Source organism: Rattus norvegicus, chromosome 3 (genome assembly GCF_036323735.1).
Source record: "Rattus norvegicus strain BN/NHsdMcwi chromosome 3, GRCr8, whole genome shotgun sequence".
NCBI lineage: Eukaryota > Metazoa > Chordata > Mammalia > Rodentia > Muridae > Rattus > Rattus norvegicus.
In genome coordinates, this window is record NC_086021.1 from 15,168,504 (window position 1) to 15,182,245 (window position 13,742).

Sequence of the window (13,742 nt, forward strand, 5' to 3'; positions counted from 1 at the left end):
TATGTGTGTGTGGGTGTGTGTATATACATACATAAAATACTATTATAATAAATTAATATATAAAATTAGTATATATTAACATTATAATAATATAATTAATATTGATATACTATATTAACATAGTAAATTGTTATATATCAACATTATGATAATATATAATAAATGTTAATATACTATATTAATATATAAAATTATATATTATTATAATAAATAATAAATATATTGTAGTAATATATCAAATTGTTATGTATTAATATCATGATATAATATAATTAATATTAATATATTATGTTAGTATATTAAATTATAATATAGTAATAATACTATACCTCTCTTACCCTCTTCTGCCTCTCTACATAACCCCACCCTCAACCCTCCAGTATCAACTTTCCCCTCTGGCTCCCTGTCATAGGCTCTAGCATTTACTGAACAGTTAAAATGGACAGAAGGTTCATATGTGATCACCTGAGTCCATGATAGAGGGCTAGTCGGGGCAAACTCCTTTGAGTAAGCAGATAAATATCAGGATACAAATAACATTTGCTGGGGGAAGATCAAATCTGAATAATGACTTTGCATATCTCTCCAGTGGATTATGAGAAAATGGGGAATATTCTTCCTAAAGACCCAGCTATACCACACCTGGGCTTATATCTGAAAAGACCTGCCATACCGCAAGGACATGTGCTCCGTAAGGTTCCTAACTGCTTTCTTAATAATGAACAGAAAATAGAAATAACCCAGATGCCCCTCAACCAAAGAATGGCTACAGAAAACGTGGTTCATTTACACTTTGGAGTACTACGCAGCTTTGAAAAATAAGGACATTGAGAAGCTGCGGTCAAATATATGGAATGAGAAAGTCTTGTCCTGAATGAGGTAACTGAGACCCAAAATATCATGTACACACTCACTTAAAAGAGGGTATTAGCCATAAAGTACAGAATTCACACACTACGATCTACGGAACCAAAGAGGATAAACAAGTAGGGAGGGACAAGAAAAATGCTTGAATTTCACTCAGAAGGAGGAATAAACTAATGAGAGGAGGCAGATGGAAGGGAAGGATTGGGTGGCTGAGGGGATGGGACGGGAAATGGGGTTTGAGAATCATTTCTGGGGAGAGACAGACAAGAGGGACAGAGGGCAGAGAATAGACTGAATCAGTGACTGTCCAGGGTGGGCGCTATCTCTATGATTATCCTGCAGTCTGGGACGGGTGAGGCTGCCCTGGCGTCCATGAGGGTGACTTTAGCTGAGACTCGGTGCAGTGGGGATACGGAGACTGAAATGGTCACTTTCTGTAGCCACGGAGGACCCCAGGTGGAAGGATAAGGACACAAACACACCCCCAAAATTTTGACCCAGAAATTGCCTTTTCTATAATAGACAAAGGGACAGAGACAGAAGAGGAAATGAGGGAATGACCAAAGGATACGTGGCCGGATGTGAGACTTATCCTATGGGCAGACGGCAAACCATGACATTATTATTTTTTTTTTGTTTTTTTTTTTTTTTCGGAGCTGGGGACCGAACCCAGGGCCTTGCGCTTCCTAGGTAAGCGCTATAACCACTGAGCTAAATCCCCAGCCCCAAATACTGACATTATTGATGGCCCTTCTCGTGTTTGCAGACAGGAGGGTAGCGTTATTGTCCTCTGCAGGCTCCACCGAGCAGCCGACTGACACAGAAGCACAGACACACGGACAAATATCGGATGGAGCTCAGTGAGTCTCACTGAGGAGCTGAGGGAAGGACGGAGAGAGGCAGAGGAGCACAATGGTCTTCACGTGGGGTCACTAACACGTCGTCTGTCTGTGGATCCTGTTCTCCTACCCGGCTGCGTTTTCAGGACCTGGTGGGAGACGATGAATCTCGTCCTGCAGAGACTTGATGTGCCAGGGGAGAGGGTGCACCCAGAGGGGTCCTCCACTCTCTCAGAGAAGAAGGGGGGAGGATGGGAGGAGGGACTGTAAATGGTGGGGGCCTGGAGGGGTGTGGTGACAGGGCCGCATTCAGAGTGTTACCTGGTGAATAGATACAACCATTCTAGCAAGGGGCGCAGGCATGACATCACGGGGACTGTGGCGTGACATCATGGGTGTGGGGCATGACATCATATCGGTGGGGGAATGATATCATAGGGATGGGGGCATGACATCATGAATCTTAAGAGAAAATAGATGAAACTAAAAGAAAGAAATCAGCCCGAGAGGGAGCTGAGACCTAGAGACGCAAACATGGCGGCGTTTACCTATGGATGGTATCGGCTGTGAGATAAATCTTATTCTATATACGATCCACACATGCAGAGAGGACACAGGAAAGGAGAAGGCCCGTGAGAGGGAAAGCATTGACCTCTCTGAAAGGAAAACTGGAACAGATTCTGTGGGTGAGTGAGGGCGACTGAGGACAGGAGCGGAGGGTCGGTGGGGACGATGGAGGGAGAGCGCGGTGCAGAGAGAACCGGCCAGAATTAGGGGACACACGGGTTAATGCAGAGACTCGATGGATGCGCTGGTTAATTCATGGTGTCTAGAGGGCAAACCCCGGAGGATTTAATCTGACAGATAACGCAGAGTCCGAACCTTCAATCCTTTCAAATCGAGCAAGTGGGACCTCAGGGTGGGGATGGGGCACACTCAGTGGAGTCGGTTTCTGAGGTGGTCACATGGAGATCCCTAAACAGCAGACCGAGGCTGGGACAGCGATTATAAAGATATAGCAAATGAGACCTTCCTGGTACCTTAAGCCTCCATCGATGTAAATGCACCCGAAAACCCCTTCCCACTCTACAAAGTTCCTATAGCCTTTGTTCACCCTGAGTAAAATATATGCACACAGCGCTTCCCTGAACACCTTCTAACAGAGCTGTGACACTGAACAACCTGGGACAACCCCCAACACACTTGCAGGCAGAATAAGATTCTGTTGACCGACTAGTTCTTGGGGCCACTTCATCCTTTTGCATATGGACACTCTAGGAAGCAGACATCAGAGATGTGTGTGTGTGTGTGTGTGTGTTTGTGTCTGTCTGTGTGTCTGTGTGTGTGTATTTTTATGTGTGTGAGTGTTTGTATGTATGTGTGTCTGTCTGTGTCTCTCTGTTTGTATGTGTGTGTGTATGTGTGTTTATGTGTGTGTATGTGTGTGTCTGTGTGTTTATATGTGTGTATGTGTGTGTCTGTTTGTGTGTGTATTTTTATGTGTGTGAGTGTTTGTATGTGTGTGTGTCTGTGTGTGTTTCTCTGTGTGTATGTTTGTGTATGTGTGTATGTCTCTGTGTGTGTGTGTCTCTGTGAGTGTGTGTCTGTCTGTTTGTCTCTCTGTCTGTGTCTCTCTGTGTGTGTCTTTGTGTATGTGTTTGTGTGTGTCTGTTCGTTTGCATGTGTATATGTGTGTGTGTGTGTGTGTGTGTGTGTTAGTCATGCACAACCTAACCATCCTCACACACAGACTATATAGATTGATTTTCTTTTTGGAAAGTTGGCAAATCTTTCTCTTGTCCTAAGAAAAGACAACTCTGGTTTGCAACTCTCTATGTGAAGTCATGACAGGTTGAGTGATTTTCATGTATGAGGAGTCTGTCCTTGTGAAAATTGCTTTCATTGATACAATAACCCTTGAAAAACACATTTCAACATTTACTTACCATAGTCTGTGATCCCTTGAGGGGATTATTCCATTATTATTATTATTATTATTATTATTATTATTATTATTATTATTATTATTATTATCATCATCATCATCATCATCATCATCATCAATCATCATTATATATTAATATTACTATTATTATTAATATTATTATTATTTTCCAGGATCATTCCATTATATTATTTTCTGTGCTGTTACCAGTGTGCTAATGTTCACTGATGACTGGAAGATTTTGGTTCACGTGGGTTCCATTGGATGGCCATGTTTTGGTTCTTGAAACTGAAATTTTTATTTGCATGGTCCCAAGAGCAAATACATGCAAAGACAGAAAGTTCCTTGGTCTTCAACATGAGAGTGACACCCTCACGTAGTCCTCTGATCTATTTCAGAAAAAGAATGTAGATGGGCAATGAAAAGGTTGGTGACCAAAAACCCAAGTTAGGGAGAAATAAGACAGTTTTTACAATGTTTCAGGCTTTTCGTTCATAGCAGGAGTAGTCAAAATGATTAAACTATAGTATGTAGAAAATTTTAACAACATATGTATGCTGGCTAATTTAAATTCCCGTATTTTGTCTCTGGAACATTATATATTCTATTTCAGATTCTTCTTGAAATTCTTTGAAGACGTGAAAATCGGTATGTGCTTATCTGTACACATTCATAATGCATAGCCGATGCTCTAGTGATGGACAGACAACATGACTGTCAAGAGACAGACTGACTTTCTTGCCAAAGGAATAAATCTTCATGTTCATGGAGGCAGTTTTGGTCTTAGGAGCAGAAGTTTAAAATCCCCTGAGAATGCTTCCTACAGCTACCGTTTCCTATATGAGGTAATATCCTAGGATGTGCATTTGTTCTTTGCATTTTGTTTCAAGGTCTATAAGAAAGTTTTGACTGCGTGTACTATTTGGACATGTTGTCTTTTATCTTTTCTATCGATGGATTCTGGGTTGTAGACTCTCAGGCATTTTCTGATTCATCCCTCACAGTAAGGGCTGCAAATGAGATGAGTCTTCATCAGGAATAAAGGAAAGAAGACAGATAAGGTAATAGATGACTCCCTGATGTATTTATCCCTGTGAATCTGAGATGACTGTTGTCATCAACCTGTATATAAACTTTAACTTTACAACAAAGTACACTCACATGAGTTTAAACCTTTGTACTTTTCATTGTGTAAATATTTGCAATAAAGAGAGCTTTCAAAGTAATAAAGTTGTGTGATGTGTGTAACTCTTTTAACAGATTCCCTTGTATAACATAATAGAATATATAAATGGTTTTCCTTCATGTTGTATGTAATGAAGACAGGGGTCACTTCTAACAATATATGTAGTAATTCTGGCCTCTATAAAATTGAATATGTGCATATCTTGCCTAAACATCCACCACAATTACTTATGGGATACTTCCTATACTTACTTAGTGTTTTTTCCTAAATATTGACTTTAAAATGCACTTAGCAGAATAGATACTGAGGTGGACGGAGGGAGGGAGGAAACTGAATGGGAGGGGAGGTAGAGAAGGGAGTGGGTAGGAGGAATTAGGTAGAGTGGGTTTGGAGGAATTAGGTAGAGTGAGAGCAGGGAAAAGGGAATGGAAATCACAAGTGTGGGGTGCACATTTCTAGAAAGTGCCAGAGACCTGGGAAAGGAGAATCACCAGGGTGTCTATTGGGGTGACTCTAGCACTGGGGATACAGATCCTTTATTGGCCACTTCTGTAGCCAGGCATGACTCCCAGTGATGTGACAAGGACAAAACCCACCCACAAAACCTTCAATCCAAAGTGAACACAGACTACAAGACCTTCAGAGACAAAGATATATACAGCAGACATGGAAGGATCGTCCAACCAATGGTTAGCGCAGATGGAGACCTACCCCGAGGGCAATCATTGATCCCTGACACTATTAAAGTGTACACAGCCTACAAGACCTTCAGAGACAAAGATAGATAGAGCAGACATGGAAGGAACGTCCAACCAATGGTTAGTGCAGATGGAGACCTACCCCGAGGGCAAACACCAATCTCTGACACTATTAAAGATTCTCTATCGTGCTTGCAGACAGAATCGTAGCATAACTGTCCTCTGTGTGACTCCACCCAACAGCTGAGAGAAACAAGTGTAAAGATTCACCCCCAAACATTAGCTGGAGCTTGGGGAGTCTTAAAAAAAAATAAACAAAAACAGGTGAAGAATTGAGGCCCAGATGGTATGAGGGACTCCACAGGAAGACCAATAGAGTCAACTCACAGCAACTCTTGGCGTATGTCAAAGAGTGAACCACCAACCAGAGAGTGAACTTGGACTGAACCTTAGCCCCCAGGACTTAGATAGGAAATGTGTAGCTTTGTCTTTTTACGGGTTCCCCCGACAATGAGTGTTGGCCTATCCTGAAGATGGAGACTGATATTGGGATGAAAAGTGAGTAAAAAAATAAATGAATTTTAAAGACAAAGATGTCCCATCTATAGACAACATGATTTGGGAAAGCCCAATTCTAGTTGTTCGGCACCCACATGAAGACAAAGCCTGTGGAGTGCCTATGCCCTTAGAGGCCATAATCCCTTTCATTCTGTTCTTCCATCAGAGTCCCCAAGCTCCACCCGTGGTTTGGATAGTGGGTTTCTGCTTCTGTCTGAGTCAGCGGCTTAGTGGAGTCTCTCAGAGGGAAGCCATGATAGACTCATGTCTGCAAGCATAACAGAGCGTCATTAATAGTGTCAGGGATCGGTGCTCATCCATGGGGAGGATCTCAATCTGCACTAACCATTGGTGGATCATTCCTAACTCTCTGCTCTATGCACGGCCCCTGCATGTCCTGTGGTCAGAATAAATTTTGGGTCTAAAGTTGGTGTCTCTATCTCTCCATTTGGGTTGCTCTCTGGCTCCAGGAGATTACTTCTTCAGGTCCATATCACTGAGGCTGTGAGTCTCAGCTAAGGAAACACCCATGACTCATGGGCATCTCTTACCCCAGCTCTCTGCCTCTTTCTGGATGTGACCTCTACCTCCCCACCCCATCCATCCAGGCTGCTGTGTCTGGTCTCAGTAGCAGAGGGTGTGATCACAGAGACTGGATATGCAAGGTGAGGAGATACCCGTGGGGTCCCCTCCTGCTCAGAGGAGAAAGGGCTGGGGGAAGGATTGTGAGAGGGGTGAATTGGGGGGGGGCAGTGTGCAGCATGTAAAGTGCATAAATAAACAAATAACTATGAAAATAACTAAGTCTACTTGAAGGTATTGAGCAGGTGTGTGTGTGTGCATGTGTGTGTGTGTGTGTGTGTGTAACTAAGTGAATTTGAAGGTAAGAAGCAGGTGTGTGTGTGTAAGTAAACTTGAAGGTAAGAGCAGTTATGCATGTGTCTGTGTGTGTGTATGTGTGTGTGTCTATATATATATATATATATATATATATACATATATACATATATATATATATGAAGGTAAGAAGCTGGTGGGTGTGTGTTTAATATTAAATTATCACATTTGAGAAAACCATGGTCTATGCAGAAGACAGGACAGCTTAGGCACTATATTTACAAAAAAATGGCATTTGCGGAAGATGAAGAAATGATTCGGTGATTAATAGCATTATCTGTTCTTCTAGAGGACCCGGGGCCGATCCCCAGCTCACAAGTGACAGCTCACAAGTGGCTGTAATTTCAGCATCACGGAATCTCACACCCTCTTCAACCTTCTGGACACTAGGCATGGATGTGCTGCACAAGTGAACAAGCACGTGAAACTCTTACACATGTACAACAAAAAGTATAAAAACAGAAGAGCAGTCCCTGGTTGACATAATTTGATTTTTGTGAATATTCATAGTGATGATCACAGTCAAATAAACACTTCATTGATCTATAATGCAATCAAAGCCACTAAAGTTAATGATCACATGGGTCACTTAAAATCTATTATTTAAAAAAATGCAATAAAAATTTGCAGTAATGAAATTAAAATTTTATTAATATACAAATTAGTAAACATTAATATTCTCATATAGAGCTGGAAATAATACTTTCCACATATTAGTTTGGCTTTTATAAATATTGCAATTTGTGGTTACTTTGTTGTTGGATTATGTAGGATTTCATTCCAGGTATTAGCCCATAAACTCTATAAACTCATGCAGAATACACTACAGGAACTTAGGCCCTCCTGTATTGAATCCAGGAAGGTTGCCATCTGTTTTCCTTCTTGTCTGATCAATTTTCTCTACGTACATTTCAAGGATAATTTTGTTCTTGGATTCCTCCAGTTTTGTCAAGCTGATAGCAGATTGCTGATAACTGGAGAATATTTAATTTTTGAAGATCATTTTTGAAGCTATTCCCTGATGTCTGCACTCTCAATGTTGTAGATTTTCAAGTGCACGGCCTAATGAACAGCTATTCAGGGACTGAACATGCCTTATAACTACTGTTGTTTGTCTTTTTAAAGAAGAAGTCAGAAAGCGATGGTGTTTAGAGTAAGGGATTCTGTGGGGGAAAACAAACATAAATAAATTAATAAAATAAATAAATACAAAAAATAAAGCAGAAGTCAAACTATACAGGAAAATCAGATTTAATTGATAGGAAACAGTATAGTTTTATATCGTAACCTAATTCCTGAATTTTATATACTTTAATCAATCTAGTGTCTAATTCTCAGAAATCAAAAAATTGAAAAAAAATGTTACAAGTAACACAGTAGGTTGACCAAATTATAACAACAATGTTTCTAGAACTGTACACTTTCTATGCCCGTATCCAATCCAGAAATCCAGTTGACATTTAGTTATTGCATGTCTTACGTCATTCTATTCTGTGATAATTCATTACTATTTTTATATTCTGTGACCACACCTTTGAAGATTAATAATTACTTTGCTAGGATATCGCTGAATTTGGATTTGCACAGTGATTTTTCTCTTTTAGGTTGAGATTATACGTACTTGACACAGATACCAAAAAGTTTTTCTTGCTTTGCTTATTGCAGTAAAGCATTAGGAGGATGCCTGTCACCTTAACAACACCCAATTATGGAGCAATGAAATTATTTTAAATTATTTTCCTTTCATAGTTAAAGTATTTTAATGTATTTTTCTTTTGTATTTCCTTTTAAAGTAATAGAAGCTATAGGAGAATTACTTAAAGCCTTTATAAAGACTGTGTGTCTCTACAATACTTTAGTATTTGTTTTCAGCATCTCAGTCATTTTTACCAACATTTTGACCTGAATGGTCCTTACTGCATGTAAGTAGACTCAAAACAATGAGTCCGAGGAGAATATAATTATTGTCTTTCTGTTTTGGTGACTCATGCCTAAAACATTACTGTAGTTTTAGTGTCATGGTATTTTTTTAATATCTTCCATATTTTCAGCACACTTAAATGGAATTTTATTTTTGTTTCATTATACTCATAAAGACTCAAGATTCTAATTTTGTTATTTTATTTTCTTGTTGAATAGCAACCTGACTCTAATTATCTGACACTAGCTGACTTTTATATTTGCATTCTGTCACTTGTAAATCCACTTCAATTCCTATATAATGTGTGAATGCATGCACGCGCGCGCGTGGGTGTGTGTGTGTGTGTGTGTGTGTGTGTGTGTGTGTTTATGTGAAACTATGATATTGAAGTTGAGAATCACCTGGCTGAAATTCTTTTCCACCACCCTATAGAAATCAAACAGTGGAGGAAAGACTACTCCTGTTCCAAAATCATAGGTCCTGGGTGCCCAGAACTGACGCATGGACTGACCAAATTGTACACAAAGCAGAGGCTAAAAATTCACTGTCCTGAGAACTACTTAGCAGGTCCAGTCCAATGCAATGAATATACATGTACTGAGGAATATGGAATTGTAGCACAACGAGCTGAGATCATTTACAAACAATTTCTGGATTGGATAAGAATGGACACAGACAATTTTCAAGGCCCCTGAGACATTAGCATGTGGTTTAAACTCTGTCCAGATGAAAACGCTTAAGTACAGGACTGATCTACTAAAGTAATTTAGTATCAAGCAAACTTTACAATTGTTTACAATTAAGCATGGTGGGGAATAAAGAGAATACACTAAAATAAAGTTATGTTTCTTAAAGTTTGTTTCAAGACACCTAGAAAGAGAACAGTGGTTTTGTTTTCTTACTTTCACAGACTTTGCACCTTTTTGAAAGAGCACTTTGGGATCATTAATTACCTATTTATTATCAGAACTTTCTTCTGACCCAGAGTCCTTCTCAGTGCTGCCTTGACTTCATGGTTTATTAAGCTATAGATGATGGGGTTCAGCATGGATGTCACTGTGGTATGGAAGATGACCAAGAGTTTATCAACTCCTTGTGGGTGGTTAGATTTGGGCCTCAAGTAGTTTTGTCCCATCCCTACAAGTCAACCTATTCCCCATGAAACAATTGCCAAATGGGCACATACCTCACGACTCATTTGGGTTGCACAGTGAAGCTGGGCCATACGGTGGCCAAAGGCCATGACTGCCAATAGGAAACAGTCAGTTATACCAAAAGGTTTGAAGAAAAACTTCTGTGGGGCACATCCCTCCTGAGAGACTCCTCAGATCTCACTTACACGGCTCTCCATATCTTGGGTATGACAGAGCCAGTGTGACCAATTTCCAGGATACATAAGTTCCCCAGAAAGAAGTACATGGGGGTGTGTAGAGATGGACGGGTGCAGACAGCAAAGGCTATGAGAGCAGAGTGAGGGTGAACAGAGGGAGCATTCTCCAGGGACCTCACAGTTCTTGGCAATAGCAAAGCATTTGACAGACAAGCCCTTTTCCTGCCACAAAGAGCAATTGACACACTCGACACTCATCTACAGAAACACAGAGCAGTAAGCCATTAGTAGGATTCTTGCAGATGAGAGATATTGATTTTTTAGTATTTTAGAGGCTCAGTCACATCAGAGTCAAAGTCTTTGTCTGCAGTCACAAAAATCAAAGCTTAGAAAAGATTTTTTCTCACATAATTTCATAGCTAATACTTTCTCTCTTAACACCAGGGGATTTTTCAAAGTGTGCTAAGCATTGAGCCAACTGTCCAAATACTTACAATAGAAGGTGGAAACATGTAATCCTGGCACTAATGAAGCTCAGACCGAAGGTTTACCTTGGGTTTAAGTTCAGTTTCACATGCTGTATAAGCAATCATTGAAACGAAGGAAAAGAAAACCTTGAGTGTATCTCGATTTTTACCCATTCTTATCATTAACTAGTCATCAATGTTATACAGAAAAACTGATCAACCCACTCATCTCTATGCTTTCCTGATGGCACAGGTATAGTCTCTCCAACCACCCTGTGTGTGTGTTGTGCCCCGATTATCCTCTTATTGCTATTATGAATATTCAAACACACACAATAAACGTATCATTTCCTCAAGACTCATTATTTTTGAAGATAAAGTAAAATCAAATAATCATTTGATAAATAAATGATTACTGGTTTTAATACATAGAATTAAAAGCAGGGCACATCTCGATGTCTGCACAGTAACGAGGTCGTCAGAGAAGATTTTTAAGATGTGTAATGTGAGCCATGAAAGTGAAGAAGGATCAAGCAAACAACACCATACCCCTTCATGCCAGAATCTTCAATATGACAGCTGGCATTTGTAACTTAATAATTACTGTCTCTTTATAGAATATGTTTTCTTAGCAGACATATCACTGCATAGGCATTAAATGTCTGTTTTCTTAATATTGTTCATGATATTCTATCAATCGGACTACTGATTTAAATAAAGAAAACAAGAATAAAAGATGTATTGTCTGGATATGTAGTCCAGACTAACCTGAAATTCCTAATTTCTCTCCCTCAGTCTCTCGAATGTGAGTATTCTAAGAGCAAGACATGGCGTCTGGCTTGATAGAAATTCCTTCCTATCCTCTCATCTCAACATCGTAGAATTCCACCAAACAACATGTATTCCTGTACACATAGTATCTCCGCAGTTCATTCCTCTTTGCTCACTTTTGCATATGGCACCTGCTGTGTGCTTGCTTGGTTACTTACATGGAAAACTGTTCAGTTCCAGCACAGCCTTGTCTGTTTTCAGATATCATCCTTCTCTTCTGTCTATAGTTACACTCTGTTTTTCACACTGTGACTGCAAAAGTAGCTGTTAGCTCTGTGGTGGTGACTCCTTCTCATCTTGTTCACATTGTAGCCTTATATGGAGACTGAGTATGGACTGCAAAGTTCTTATCATTATGTTCACCATCCTCACCAATCTCTGGGCTCTCCTGTAATGAGAAGCTCCAGGCTTTAGCTTACTTTGGATCCTTGGGGATTCTGCCTGTCCCTTCCCATTATATCTTCTGAAGTTCAGTCTCATGTCCCTCAAATGTTGGAACGTGGCAAACTCATTTTTCTCCCAGTCTGATAACTTTTCCCTTCAAATGAGATGTCGTCTCCTGTTTTGTGGAGTGTACATGTCTTTGCTGAAGTTTGGGTTTTCTTGCCAAAAGATACACCACTTTTTCCTGACAAGAGTAGAGAAGGAGATATCACAATCCTGTTAGGCTCTCTCTCTATTCACCTGATATAATGAAATGTCAGACGTATGTGAGTAGATCAGCACATGGTTGATCCACAAACAAATGTGATTTTCAGTATTTCCTAATTATAAATAAACATGTTACCTATGTTTACAAATACCATATAAGATACACACACATACACACACATATGCACACACACTCACACGAACGCCACATACACATGCCTGCTTATATATTCATGTAGACACACAGACACAGAGAAACACAATAGAGAAAGAGGACATGGAGATTGTACATGAATTAAAATGTTAGTATAAACAACAATGCAGGGTAACAGTATTTCTTTACATACTTTTTCACCATTTGGTCACTTTTAAATACAGCGAAGAAAAAAATGTATTCACCATGAGTTTGCTTCTGTGTGAATTAAGTTAATTTCCCAAATCACTTAAGTTGATCTGGTGTTGAATGCTTGTCAGCTCCATGGGACATGAGCATGAGTGCATGTCTACACACAAACATTTAAGATTTACCTTTGTGTACACTCTATTTTGGGGAGTTTCTCATCACAACACATAATTTTTGTTTCTATTCACTAATTGATCACTAGATTCATTTTCTATTGGGGATAATGAAAAACACAGCTCCCCAAACAACAACAACAAAAAAGCAAAACAATACAAAGTTTTCTCATGGGAGCAGACGACATAGTCAGGTATACTAGCTTATTAGAACTATTAGATTAGATCTGTACCCATTCATGAAAAATTTATAAAAATCTAAGTGTAGAGAACACAGGACAGTCTTAAAGCTCTGACAATTAGGAAGCAGGAGGTCTGTTTTACATACTTGACCACTCAGTGGACTCTGCTCTTGTAGAAAAATTGCTGGAATGAAGAGGATTCTATTGTGATTCATTTCACACTTATTTTTATGTACTGTAAATATTTCCTCATATTAGAAGAAACAAACAAAAAACAAGTAAACAGCCTTCCCACAGACAAAACAGAAAATGAATACTTTTCTAAATTTGAAATATTTTTAAAGCAACTTCCTTTTCATTAGTAGTTTCTGCATTTGTATATGTAGCTCTCTAGTTAGAGAGTGAGGTCTTGCCTCTTCCAGTTAAATTTCCAGAATATCAACTCAAGAACCAGAATGTTATACTTACATTTGAATTTGTGCAATAAAAATCATCCACGAGAAATCCTGAGGTTTCATAAAAGAAACCTTACTAAAGCTAAAAGCACACATTGCACCTGACATGATAATAGTAGGAGATTTCAACAACCCACCCTCATCACTGGAGAGATATTGCAAACAGAAATTAAAAAGATATGTAGAGAAAGTAATAGAAGTTATGAACCAAATGGATTTAGCAGATATTTATAGAACATTCCATTCTAAAAAATAAGGAAATACCTTCTTCTCATGATCTCGAGAACCTTCTTCAAAATTGACCACATAATCGATCCCTCAACAGACCTTAACAGATACAGGAAGATAGAAATAATCCCATGCATTCTCTCAGATCACCACACACTAAGACTGGTCTTC

General features: G+C 39.3%; 1 pseudogene; it reads right to left on the minus strand.

Annotated features, from left to right (window-relative positions):
• Olr1775-ps (olfactory receptor pseudogene 1775) lies at positions 9,861-10,499 on the minus strand (annotated as a pseudogene).